The sequence below is a fragment of the Diceros bicornis genome, chromosome 30 (genome assembly GCF_020826845.1).
Source record: "Diceros bicornis minor isolate mBicDic1 chromosome 30, mDicBic1.mat.cur, whole genome shotgun sequence".
NCBI classification, from domain to species: domain Eukaryota; kingdom Metazoa; phylum Chordata; class Mammalia; order Perissodactyla; family Rhinocerotidae; genus Diceros; species Diceros bicornis.
The window spans coordinates 4,776,640-4,790,061 of NC_080769.1; positions in this window are offsets into that span (position 1 = coordinate 4,776,640).

Genomic DNA, 13,422 nt, shown 5'->3' on the forward strand with positions numbered 1-13,422 from the left:
CTTCCTAGCAATGCTTAATTTTAAATTTTCTGTTGGCCTGGGGCCGGCCCGGTGGCGCAGCGGTTAAGCGCACACGCTTCACCGTGGTGGCCCCGGGGTTTGCAGGTTCGGATCCCGGGTGCGCACCCATGCACCGCTTGTCCAGCCATGCTGTGGCGGTGTCCCGTATAAAGTAGAGGAAGATGGGCATGGATGTTAGCCCAGGGCCAGTCTTCCTCAGCAAAAAAGGAGAAGTATAGGCGTCAGATGTTAGCTCAGGGCTGATCTTCCTCACAAAAAAAAAAAAAAAATTTCTGTTGGCGCGACAGTCCAGTTGAGTGCAGGGGCTTTCGTTAAATGAGAAACATGAATCCAAGAGTGAACGCCTCTAAGTTTGGCAGCACGGGGATTGGTTAATAGTGCCTGATACGGTCCTTCCCACCTTGGTTGTAAAGAGTCCTTTTGGAGGTGCCTTTTCCAGTATACATAATCACCTGGTTGTAGGTTCTGGTGTTTAATTTCTTCATCTCCCAGGAGCATGCTATACAAAGATTGTTCTACCAGGCTATAATTCTTATCAGTGGTTTTAATTATTCTTTTACAACAGGAGGGTGTGTCTCCTTTAATTAACTGGGTATCTAAGGCAGATAAGGCTAAATGCATAGGTCGGCCTGTAATTATTTCAAAGAGTGAAAGCTTGTGTTTACCAAAAGGGGCAGACCTCAGGTTTAGGAGGACCAGAGAAAGTGCCTTTGGCCAGATTAACTTAAGGTTTCCGTAAATTTTGCCAATTGTGTTTTAATTATGCCATTTGTTCTTTCTACCAATCCAAAGGTTTGGAGATGATAAGCAAAGCAGAAGTGTTGCAGAAAAGGGCACACTTCACAGACCTGTTTCATAACATGGCCGCTGAAATGCTTTCCTCGGTCGCTATGTAATTCAGAAGGAACCCTAATTGTGACGGTGGCATGCTGACAAGAGAATGCCTCTACCTAGTGGGAAAACATACAAATCACTACAAGGACATGTCTATAACCTTGAGAGGGGGACAACTGGATAAAATCTGTTTGGCATAACTCAGTGTCCTTTAGGTACGTCAAATTACCTGGGGCTGTCTGAACAGGTTTCCCTGGGTTGGATTATGGACATAAACTTCCCTGGGTTGGATTAAGTACAAGTCAATTGGTCTTTCTTAGAAGCCTTAGATATATTTCCCCACCAATGTTGTTTCACAAAACTTAGTTTCTCAGATGACCAGTGGGTCATCTGATGAGTTGTTTCAAGCAAAGGTTTTTTCCATGGATTCTGGTATTACTGGCTTGTTATTTGGGCCATCCAAATATTAGTTAGTGGGCTGAAAATGCAACCATTATCAGTCCAAGTAAGTTTTTCTTGGTGAGATACTCTGGATTGAGCATCTTTTACAATCTGATTGAGATCTTCTTTTGGAAGATATTCAAGGTTTGCAATGACATTAATTTTAACAGAACTCAAGGCAGCTGTTTCTGCTGCTTGATCAGCTAGATTATTCCCTTTAGCTTCATCTGAATCCTGTTTAGAATTCCTGGAGACTCAGATAATTGCCAAGGTGGAAGGGAGTTGTATTGAATTTAGTAGTTCATTGACAGAGGTCCCATTTTTAATTTGGGATCCTCTGGACATTAAAAATCCCCTTTGTTTCTGTAGCATACCCAAATCCTGAACAACCCCACGGACATATCAATTATCAGTATAAATATTTGCAGTTTTGTCTTTCGCTGAAGTACAGGCTCTGGTTAGAGCATACAGGTCAGCTTGTTGAGCTGAAGTGGCTGTCGGCAGTGGAGCTGCCACGACCACATCAAGAGGGGGAGTAATAGCACTATATTTTCCTTCATCATTTCTAAGATAGGAACCATCAATAAACCATGAGAGTTCAGCATTCACGATAGGAGTTTCCTGTAAATCAGCTCTAGGTGTCAGTAGTTGGTCAAAGTTAAACAGTCATGAGGTGTTTTGTCAGAAGGAAGGGGAAGAAGGGTAGCAGGATTAAGATTGTTACAGTGAGAGAGTGTGATCCGAGGAGAAGTGAGCAGCAAGATTTCATATGATTTCTGCCGACTGGCAGAAAGATGCTGAGTGTGATGGGAATTCACTAGAGCCCTCACTGCATGGGGACCGTAGATGATGAGAGGTGAGCCCATGACTCTTTCTTCAGGGGATTTAGGAGGGCTACTGTAGCTGCGATCACTCTTAACTTGGGGGGAGTCCTTGAGCTACAGGGTCTAATTGCTGGCTACAGGAGCCAAGGGGTCTCTGTTGTCCTCCGTGTTTTTGAGTAAGGACCCCGAAGGCATTTCCTTCTCTTTCATGAGTAAAGAGGAAGAAAGGGAGTTGAAAATTAGGATGCCCTAATGTGGATGGGCTAAGAAGCCCTTCCTTTAATTTGTAAAAAGCCACATAGGCTATTTCTTCCCAGTCTATGAGGTCGTTTATGTCAGATTTTAGTCAAGTATATAGGGGTTGGGCTATCAAGGAGAAATTTGGTATCCAGTTCCTGCAATACCCTGCAAGGCCAAGGAATCCCTTAAATTGTCTCTGAGTTTGTGGTTTTGGGAAGTTTAAAATGCTCTGAAGCCTTTCAGAGTCCAAGAGAAGTCCCTGATCTGAAACCCAATAGCTTAAGTATCTGACTTGAATCTGAACCAATTGAAGTTTTTCTTTATAGGCCTTGTGGCCTTCAATTGCTAATAGTTGAAGAAGGTGAATGCTGTCCTGTTCACATGCTTCTTTAGAAGGAAAGCAAAGCAGAAAGTCATCAACATCCTGTAAAAGGGCTGAGCTGTGTGAAAAAGTTCCATCTGTTAAATCTGCCTTTAAGATCTGTGATAGTGAGAAGGGCTCTCAGTATAGCCTTGTAGCATAACAGTCCAAATCAGTTGTTGGCTTTCCCAGGTAAAGGCAAAGAAAAACAGAGTTTCAAAGTCTACGGATATGCTGAAGAAGGCACTGCAAAGGTCAATGACAGTAAAGAATTTACTCTCCACAGGGCTATGGGTCAGGAGAATATGGGAGTTAGGAACAACAGGGGGTCAGGGAATGACAATATTGTCTATGGCTCCCAGGTACTGAGCAAATCTCCATCCTGTCCATGAGGTTCCTTTACAGGAAGGACGGGTGGACTGCAGGGACTAGTACAGGCAATTACAAGACCTTGAGCCTTACATTCATTTATAATTGGCCTAATTCCTACAAGGGCTTCAGGGTTTAAAGAGTATTGTTTAATGTTAGGGAGAGGCTTCAGGATCAACCTGAATTTTTATTGAGGGAGTTGAATGAATCTGTCTTATATCAGTTGTGGATTTAGGCCAGAGCTTCTTGGGAATTTGCTCTAAGAGGGCTAAACTTGTTACTGCCCAAAAAAGAGGGGTTCATCTGCCCGCTGCAAGGCATGCCAATAGTCAAGAGGCAAGGAGGTAGGAAATAAAGGACTTTTTATTACAGCTTGCTAGCAAGAGGGAAGATGGCCAACTCATGTCCTAAAGAACCATCTTACAGAACAAAGATTACAGGCCCCTTATATAGGGGGCTGGTCTCCAGGTGGGGGAGACATCTGGTCTCAGCGTGGGGGCATCCATCTGATCTTAGTTCCTGATAGTCTTTTGTTTTACTGGATATGCAACAGAGACCAGAGCAATGCCCTACACCCTGATCTTTCAGTTGTCATTGATGATGGCTATCAGCATAGACTTTCTGCCTGGAGGTCATCACATTCCTAAGGAACTCAAAAGAACAAAGTTATCAACTTATAGCAGCTGGGAGGGGCCATATAATCCACAAAGCATGTCTGGGTTAGTTAATCACAGGTCATTCAAAGTTACAATAGGGTTTCTTTTCTACAATATGGCTTCTCTTATGTCAACCTTGTGTTGAGCCAGTATCAAACTCTCTGATTCCCTTGTAATTTAAGGGCTAAAACAGTTAGGTGTGTTCAAGGATTTTTCAATGCTGCTGACTGAACTGGGGACTGAATCAACCTCGAGAATTATTTCCCCCTTTTGAGCAAAGGAAATGGCAGTTTGGTATTTTTCCAAGTCTCTTCCCAGTAAATGAACAGGAGCTGAGTGGACTAATAAAAAAGAATGATTGTCCTGAAGAGAGCCCAGCTGAAAGGGCAGGGAAAGAGACTTGTAGGCTCTTAAGAGTTTGTTAGAGACACGCAGCATTTGAATCTTTTCAATACTCTGAGGAAAGGGTTGCTGGAGGTTGATGGGGCTGAGCAAAGAGAGGGTTGCTCCAGTGTCAATTAAATAGTAAGAATCTCATTTCTGATCATTATGGAGGTTTGTCCTAGAGGGTTAAGAGGTAAAGTGGGAAAACCCCTTGTTTACCCTTGGAGAAACCTCAGTCCATTGGAGAAGCTAAGGGCCTAGGTGTTTTAGTCTAGGGCAGCTCCTCTTCCAGTGTCCAGACGTTTTACAATAATTGAAAACATTTTTAGGGTTACTAGTTGGTCTGGGTTTAGATTACCAGGGCTTACTGGAAGAGGCAGACAATAGCTGAAGTTGTAAATTCATAATTTTAGTTGCACTCTTCCTAGTTGTATCATCTGGGCTAGTTGGTTAGCTAGGTTGACCAGACCAGGAGTGGAAGATGTTTCCCATTTCGTTCTAGTTCTTTTAACAAGAAGGGAAAGGTCATGGTTTAGGCCATTTACAAACATGGAGTTGAAGGCAATTTTAGTGGAGTTGGCATTTAAAGGAAGCCCAGAATTTTCCTTAAAAATAAGCTGGAGCCTACTATAGTAATCATGAACAGGTTTATCAGGTTTTTTAGTCCAAGCCTGAATTTTGTTCCAATCAATTGATTTAGGGAAGGCTTGGTGAATAACTTCATGTAACTTTTTTGCCATTTGATAGGCAGGGTCCCTATCTGCTGGAAGGACTCAATTAAAATCATCCATGAGATTAGTCCATCTGGCTTTAGTCATCCAGTATTGGGCTTGGCCTTCACTGACTAGGAGGTGAATTAACTGGTAAAGGTCAGAGAAACGAGGGTGGTAAGTTTAGATGACAATGTCAAATTGTTCAGCAAACTGATAGGGGTCCTCTGAGACCTTAGGAAATTCTTTAGCTATTGCTCTTAATCCAGCCTTTGTCCAGGGGTTATAAGTGGCAATAACATGAGGGCCATCAGCAGAGTCGATAAGGGGAACACAGAGATAGGGGCTTGAGGTGAGGGTTAACAGGAGGATCAAGAGGGACTCCAGAGTCCTGAGGGTAGGAAAGGAAGCTCAGCAAGAGAAGGATAGAGGGGAGGGGGCTGGGTATTGGTTAGAAGGAGAGGACTGAGAAGGAGATGGAGCAGGAACAGTATTATGACCTTTTCTAATTTGGAAAACTCATTCAATCTAGAGACAGTATTCGGTAAAGAGGCAGTTTTAGATTCCTCTTGTCATTTGGATGCTTGTAAAGGCCAATTAAAAAATCATTCCATTCTATCTGCTCGGTTTTAAATCTGCTGTTTTCAAGTTTGGTGCTCAAAAAGACAAATTTTGGAAGCTCAAAGGAGCCCCAAAGTGGCCACTATAATTTTAAATCATCTTTAGTAATTTCAGTCCATTGAGATAAAAATTTACAGAAAAAACGACCATAATTTTTAAACATACTCCCAGCTGGAGTTCCCAAGGGAGGAATTTTTTGGCAGTTTTTAGAAATTGAGAGTCCTGTGTTAAAGAAAAGCATGCAACAAGGATGACAATGGGGGAACCTCTTTTGAAGTGTTCCCCTTTAATTTAGAGTACTCACCTGGGCCGGCCCCATGGCTTAGTGGTTAAGTGCGCGCGCTCCACTGCTGGCGGCCTGGGTTCGGATTCCAGGCGCGCACCGACGCACCGCTTCTCCAGCCATGCTGAGGCCACGTCCCACATACAGCAACTAGAAGGCTGTGCAACTGTGACATACAACTATCTACTGGGGCTTTGGGGGAAAAAAAAAATTTAGAGTACTCACCAAATAGGGAAGGTCTTCCAGATGGCAGTAGCCATGAGCCACCTTGAGCTGGCCCAAATAGAGAAACCCTTCAGAATGGCAAAAGCTGTGAGCCGGTTTTGAGGCAGTCATCTCCTGCTAGGCAATTGAGCCCAAATCCCAAAGAAAGGCAATGACCTCAACCAAAATGAGGGAAGTCAAGCCTGGGAGGACTCCTGGTCAGAGGAGATGGTGTCTGTGGAAGCAGTAAGTACAAGAGGCTTGTGTAGGTACTGCACCCACTTCCAGAGAACTCCAGTCCACAAAGAGGAGAGCACTCATATCCCACTTCTGACACCATATGTCAACCTTAAAAAAAAAGAAACCAGTTTAAGAGGCAGTGAGTTTATTTGAGATCAAAGAATTGCAATTTGCGGGGCACAGATTCAGGTAGAAACTCAAATAGTGTCCCACTTATAGGTTGAAAACAGAGGGCTTTTATGAGAAAAAGGCAGGGGATAATTCCTTGAAAAGAAGAAGAAAAAAGGAAAACAATTTCTATAGGTGTTAATAAGCCAAGTTGTCCTTGGCTATACATAATTGATTACTGACCCTATCTTCAAAGAGAAAGTCCAAAATTTTCAGTCTTATGATCAGGATGTTCATTTCTCTGTTAACTTCTCAAACAATTAGTTGTAAAGCAATGGTGGCTTTATTCGAGTCCAAAGGTTTGGCCCGGTCCACAGTTCAAGACAGCAAGGCAGTTTCTCTGGAAAGGCAGCTCCAACTCCATTTTAAAATGGCTCCACTAAAGTCAGTTTTGACAAAGGCCACTCATGGAACTCTAGCTTTTGTTTAGAAATGCAGACCCTGGGGCCGGACCCGTGGCACAGCAGTTAAGTGCGCACGCTCCACTGCTGGTGGCCCGGGTTCGGATCCTGGGCGCACACTGATGCACCGCTTGTCAGGCCATGTTGTGGTGGCGTCCTGTATAAAGTGGAGGAAGATGGGCACAGATGTTAGCCCAGGGCCAGTCTTCCTCAGCAAAAAGAGGAGGATTGGCATGGATGTATGGATGTTAGCCCAGGGCTGATCTTGCTCACAAAAAAAAAAAAAAAAAAAAAAAATGCAGACCCTTAAATGTGACCTCTGTAATAAAGAGTCTAGCTCCATTTTGATCTTTGATCCTTGCCAGTGTTGAGCCTTCTACTCATCCCTTTCTCACCCCCACTCATTTGGTTCTTAAGATAAAGAATCCTGAGGCACTTGGCTCTGGTGTGAAGTTTGAACCCTACAGCCATAGCTGGGTGCAGGGACTTTTCTCAGACCAACCACAAGCTATGAGATGTGTTCATTAAATTCTCAAGTGTACATTTTACACTAGTAGGAAATTTATTTTAGATTAGTTTTTTGCCTGTGTCCTTAGAAAACTTAGAAATGTAAATGGTGGGCTGGCCCCGTGGCTTAGCGGTTAAGTGCGTGTGCTCCGCTGCTGGCGGCCCAGGGTTCGGATCCCGGGCGTGCACCGGCGCACCGCTTCTCCGGCCATGCTGAGGTGACGTCCCACATACAGCAACTAGAAGGATGTGCAGCTATGACATACAACTATCTACTGGGGCTTTGGGGGAGAAATAAATAAAAATTAAAAAAAAAAAAAGAAATGTAAATGGCTATAATATCCCTAAGCAAAATGAATTCCTACTTTCACTGATACAGGAAAAACAATAAGTTGTTGTGTAAATTTAGGAAGCACCTTGAAAATCTCCACCCCCAGCTTTATAGAGGTATAAATGACTAATAAAATTGTATTTAAAAATTACAACATGATGATTTGATATACGTACAGTGTATTGTATAATTGCAGTTTGCTAAGAGAGTAAATCTTAAGCACTCTCACCACACACACACACACAGACACACACACACACATCATAACATTGTGAGGTGATGGATGTGTTCATTATCCTGGAAACTCTTATATGCCTAAGAGCCTGGATTACAAAACTCTTAAGGCATTTACTTATTTATTTGAACAGCTTTATTGAGATGTAATGCACATACTGTACAGTGCACCCCATTAAAATGTATATTTTAATGGTTTTCGGTATATTTGTAGATACATGCAATCATCACAATTTTTGAACATTTTTTTCACTTCAAAAAGAAATTTCTCTGCCCTTTACCTATCACTCCCAGTCCTCTCATCTTCCTCCTCCAGTCCCAGCCCTAGACAACCACAATCTACATTCTGTCTCTATAGTGCTCCCTATTCAGCACTTTTAATAAACTATTGTAAAATAATATAATAAATAATATAATAATAAATTATTAATAAATCATTCCTAATGGAATAATTAAATATATGGTCTTTGGGATTGACTTCAGTCACTTAGCATAATTTTTTCAGGGCACATTCCTGTTGTAGCATGTATCAATACTTCATTCGTTATTATGGCTGAATAATATTCCATTGGATGAGTAAAACATGTTGCATTTATCTATTCATCCTTTAATGGCATTTGGATTGTTTCCACCTTTTGGCTACTAGAAATAACGTTGCTATAAAATTCATGTACAAGTTTTTGTTCAAACATGTGTTTTCATTTTTCTTTGGCATATACATAGCAGAGGAATTGATGGATCATATGGTAATTCTAGGTTAATTTTTGAGGAACTGCCAGACTGTTTTCCAGAGTGGATGCACCATTTTATATTTGTACCACCCACGTATGAGGGTTGAAATTTCTCCATGTATCCTTGACAACATTTGTTATTATCTCATGTTTTGATTCTAGCCATCCTATTGGTTGTGAAGTGGTATCTCATTGGAGTTCTGATTTGCATTTCCTTGGTGACCAGTGATGTCCAGCACTTTTTTTTTTTTTGTGAGGAAGATTGGCCCTGAGCTAACATCTGTTGCCAATGTTCCTCTTTTTGGTTGAGGAAGATTGTTCTTGAGCTAACACCTGTGCCAATCTTCCTCTATTTCATATGTGGGATGCCACCACAGCATGGCTTGATGAGTGGTATGTAGGTCTGTGCCCAGGATCCAAACCTGTGAACCCCAGGCCACTAAAGTGGAGTGTACAAACTTAACCACTACACCACCAGGCTGGCCCCGTCCAGCATTTTTCATATGCCCTTGGACATTTATATATCTTCCTTGGAAAATGTGTATGCAGATCCTTTGCCATATTTAAACTGAGTTATTTAACTTTTTTTTTTTAAATTGTGAGGAAGACTGGCCCTGGGCTAACATCTGTGCCCATCTTCCTCCACTTTATATGGGATGTTGCCACAGCATGGCCTGACAAGCAGTGCGTCAGTGAGCGCCCGGGATTCAAACCCGGGCCGCCAGCAGCGGAGCACGCGCACTTAACCACTACGCCACGGGCCAGCCCTTAACTTTTTATTATTCAGTTATAATAGGTCTTTATATGCTTTTAATATAAGTGTCTTATCATACATATTCCCTTTCTGAAGTCTGCTTTATGTGAAATTACTAGTTCTTCTAAGTTCAGTCTGGTCATTCAAAAATCTCTGTTGTACCCGAGTCTTGTCTTGATGATTGCATTGTCTCTTCAAAATGTGTTTTTTCCCTCCTTTTAGTATGTCCTCTAATTTTCAGTTGCAACATAGACATGATGTATGAAGTAACAGGATTTAAGGTAAATAGGCCTTTAGTGTGAAGTTTTATGTTTTCTTGAATAAGAGTTAGACTATGTTTAAGGTTTGCTGCAGCTGGAGGTGTCAGGGGCTTCATAGTCTGTCATGACCTTGTACTTATCTCCCTGGTGTGTTTGGGTTTCTCTAGACACTCATTCTTAAGTAGAGTCTGTGTCTTGCAGCTCTGTTTTAATCCACTGTTTTTATCCTGGGACCCTGCTGTTATGGTGTCAGGTATTTGAAAGGGAAAATATCCTCTTCTGTTATGATGAAACCTGCAATGTTTGGTGGTAAAGAATCCCTGGACTGTGAACTTCAGAACAGGTTCTTAGCACTTACATTTCCTCCACTTTAGTCAGAGAGGAACCTGAAGTGACCATCGGTGTCTGTTTGCACTTTGCCCAATCAGATAAGACTTTGGCACATTAGTTTCCTTTGAGGGATGGTCTACACTACAGACAACAAAATGCTTTGTGTGCATATCAAAATGTTTTCCCCCATTTCCTGCATGAAGCAGGAGGCAATTTTTTCTGATCCTCACTATGACAAACTGGTTGGGCTCCTGAAGGAAAAGTTCATAAATTATGAATTATCTTTTTGTGCCAATGGGTAGGCACAAATACTGCCCCTGCTAGAGCTTTTATTTCTCAAGCTAGTCCATACTATTACAGTTCACGTGTTCCTAGATGTTGCTGGTTCCAGTGACTTCTGCTCCCAGTAAGCAGTTATTTTCTGTGTTCACCTGTCTCTCATTTTTGAGGCATCGGTTTGCCCTGAACCTCAAATGTCTCATGTATCTAATAAGAGGTGTTGATTTTCAGGTCGTTCAGCTTTTTTCTTTTTATGAAGACGAGAATAACTACAAGCTCTTTACATATCGGATCAGCAGCCATCCATTCACTTCCATTGCTCTGTATTTTCCCTTGTGAGACTGTTCCATTTTCACTTATTGATTCTACTGCTAGTGACCATGTGAGTGATTTCAGAGTTTTTCTTTGTGACCAATGTGTCTAAAAACGTTATCATACAGGGATCTCTGCATTTGAGAGTCTTATCCTGCTCTTCTAAAAATTCCCCACCCTGACCTCCTGTTGTCACCTGAAAGACATTTCCCATTGGTTACCTTCTGTTTTATCATTGCTCTTTTGGGAGCAGGATCAGCCCGCTACCCAAAATGGGATCAGATGGCGAGGCTGATGTTGCCATCAAGTATTAAATGTTTATTACTCACAGATACTTTCTAAGGAGAGTAGGGCAAGGGTAAGCAGGTTGAGGTGGCTTGTGCAAAGGACAGTAGGTTGGCCCTTTAAGGTGTGTAGGGATAGACGCTGCAGGTTTTCAAGGTTAGACCCTCCTACCCACTGACACAAAGAAAAGGGGCATGTGTCAACATCCTAACTTAGTTACCCCTTGTGGGCCCTGCAGTGGGGCAGGTATCTAAAGCCCATTAAACAGTCAAACATCAAAAGGCAGTCAGTGTCTTTATTAAGTTCACTCCTGATGTTTGTTGACTGAATGATGTCCCATCTCATTTAAATGAGTTTGAATTTGAATATTTAATTGTTGAATATGAAATTTAAAAGCCATGTGAAAAGCACAACCAACATATAATTAAGATGGAGAAACCTCAAAGAAACATTTGAATCTACTCATCCCAGGGTGTTGGAGAGATTGAGAAAAATATATCAGTAGGTTTCCAGAACTCTGTTCAATTATTTTAGTAATGTTATTATTTATTTTGTTGTTGTTAAATTTGTTTATTTAATTTGCTGTTGATTTTTACTTATTTGTCTCACTGTGGTTATTGGTGGCCCCTTGCCAGCATCGTCTACCACATGCTGCAAGCAGCCCCTCTGGGTGCTCTCCCTGGGTGGCCGATAAATACTCCCAAGCCAAGTGTCATCAGGACCATAGCTGCCAGGGAGTTTGCCTTCATAGAAATGTTATGAAATACTAGCTGTCTGCTCTATGGGTTTTGAGTGTTTTGGATATTTCTTGATTGGCATTAATGATGCGAGTTTGTTGAATGACATCATATGTGCCCAGGTCAGTGCATGCGACTCCCACCACAATGAGAATGTGAGTGCAGTTGATAGGAAAACAGCACATTTGTGTTGAGATGGGCCAGAAGGTGTTTTGAAGGTGGATGCTCCAAATCAAATATCGACGTCCAGGGTACAGAATACAGGTGATGTTAGGAGGAGCACCCGGGAGTGGGATATAACAATGGTGGGTAGTGGGCACTATTACAATAAATGAATGACCTAGGAGAGTGACCATTTTGACAGAAATGTCTGTTATAGAAAGGCCTCTACTTATAAAGTGCCAGCAAACCTCATGATCAGAACAAAGAAACGGGCCCTAAAGACTGGGGTTTGAATCTAACTATGTCTTGAACAGCAGGAAGAACCATTTTGAAGGTGGCAAGTTTTGTCCAAGTAAGCCATTCTAGCTTCTATGAGAGCTGTAGCCTGGGGCTCTGAAAGAGGTAAAAGTTCCATTGAATGCCTTTTTGAAGAGCCCAGTGTTGTATATTTGGAGAAATGAGTTGATCACATCATAGTATGATGGGAAGTCCTGCATTTTGGTCTCAGCAGAGACATGACTGATAGGATACATAATTTGTCTATATGAGTATGTAACATGGTCCAGTCATAGCAAGAAGCCCAGCAGAGAGGGTGAGGGGCCCTATAAAGTCTATTTGCCATCAGCTGTAGGGACCCTTTCCTCATCCTGGAAATTCATTCCATTGATTATATTACCAGAGGCGTGTATTTTCACATCAGGTGCATTGGTCAGTCACTAAGTCAATATGGCAGAGGAGGAGGGAATTCCTTTGTTCTGCCTTGACATTTAGGACAGAGGCCCCTCACTGATTTCATATTACATGGACTCACAGGGCCAATGTTAATACCATTAGGGCTGAGGTGTCTGTATGAGTCTCAGAAATTTGAGTCAATGTATCACCCTGAACGTTGAAATAAGCCTCTGCAGATTGAGGTTTAATATGCAAAGAATTAGGAGTAACAATGATTTGTGCTTGGGCAATTGTGAAGCAAGAGATTCCCAGAAGTGTTTATCCCAAAGGGGCCACCTCAGATAAGAAGTTCTTGTAGCTATCGGTGGGACCAGATGGCAAGATCATTGGCAAAGGCCAAAGGATCTGTGAAAACGTGCCGATGAGTTTGACCCATGGCCAGGGTGTCCTGTAGTGCTGGCCTGATTGCCTGAATCTGACTAACTGAGCTGATGCTTGGCTGCAGTCTTTGATCAGGGATGGCCTGTTTGATCCGGGGACAGGAAGCAGCATCTCTCCAGTGGACTCCACTAGTTGTGTTGGTGGCACATAATCTATAAAGTATGAAATCTCCTCATCACTCATGTGATAACCAAGGAACTCCCCCAGGAGTCAATGAGTCTAGAAAAGGGGTGATTTCCTCCAGGATGATTGCATTGTTCAGAGGACAGGGGAACACCCTTCCTCCTGTAGGTGGGGTACACCAGAGGGCCCATTTTTGGCTCTATCCTGTAGGGACCAATACCTTTGCAATGAGGAGGCCTATGTGGTGAAGCAAGGCTGAGGTGTCCTGATTTCATGACCCAAGAGAAAAATGGAAAGCTGTCTGCAATGGATTATCAACTCAGGGTCTGTGAGAGCCTCCATTTCCAGAAAGACTGTGTCTGTTGCCAGCAGTGGCTGCTCTAATTGTGTTTAGCATCAGGCTGAGAATAGTTTCTTGTGCCAGAATGTCCTGGGCCATCACGGGTGGGTTAGACACTCTGGGAGGCATGAGAGGAGGCTGCTGAAGCCTCTGTGATGTAGGAGTCG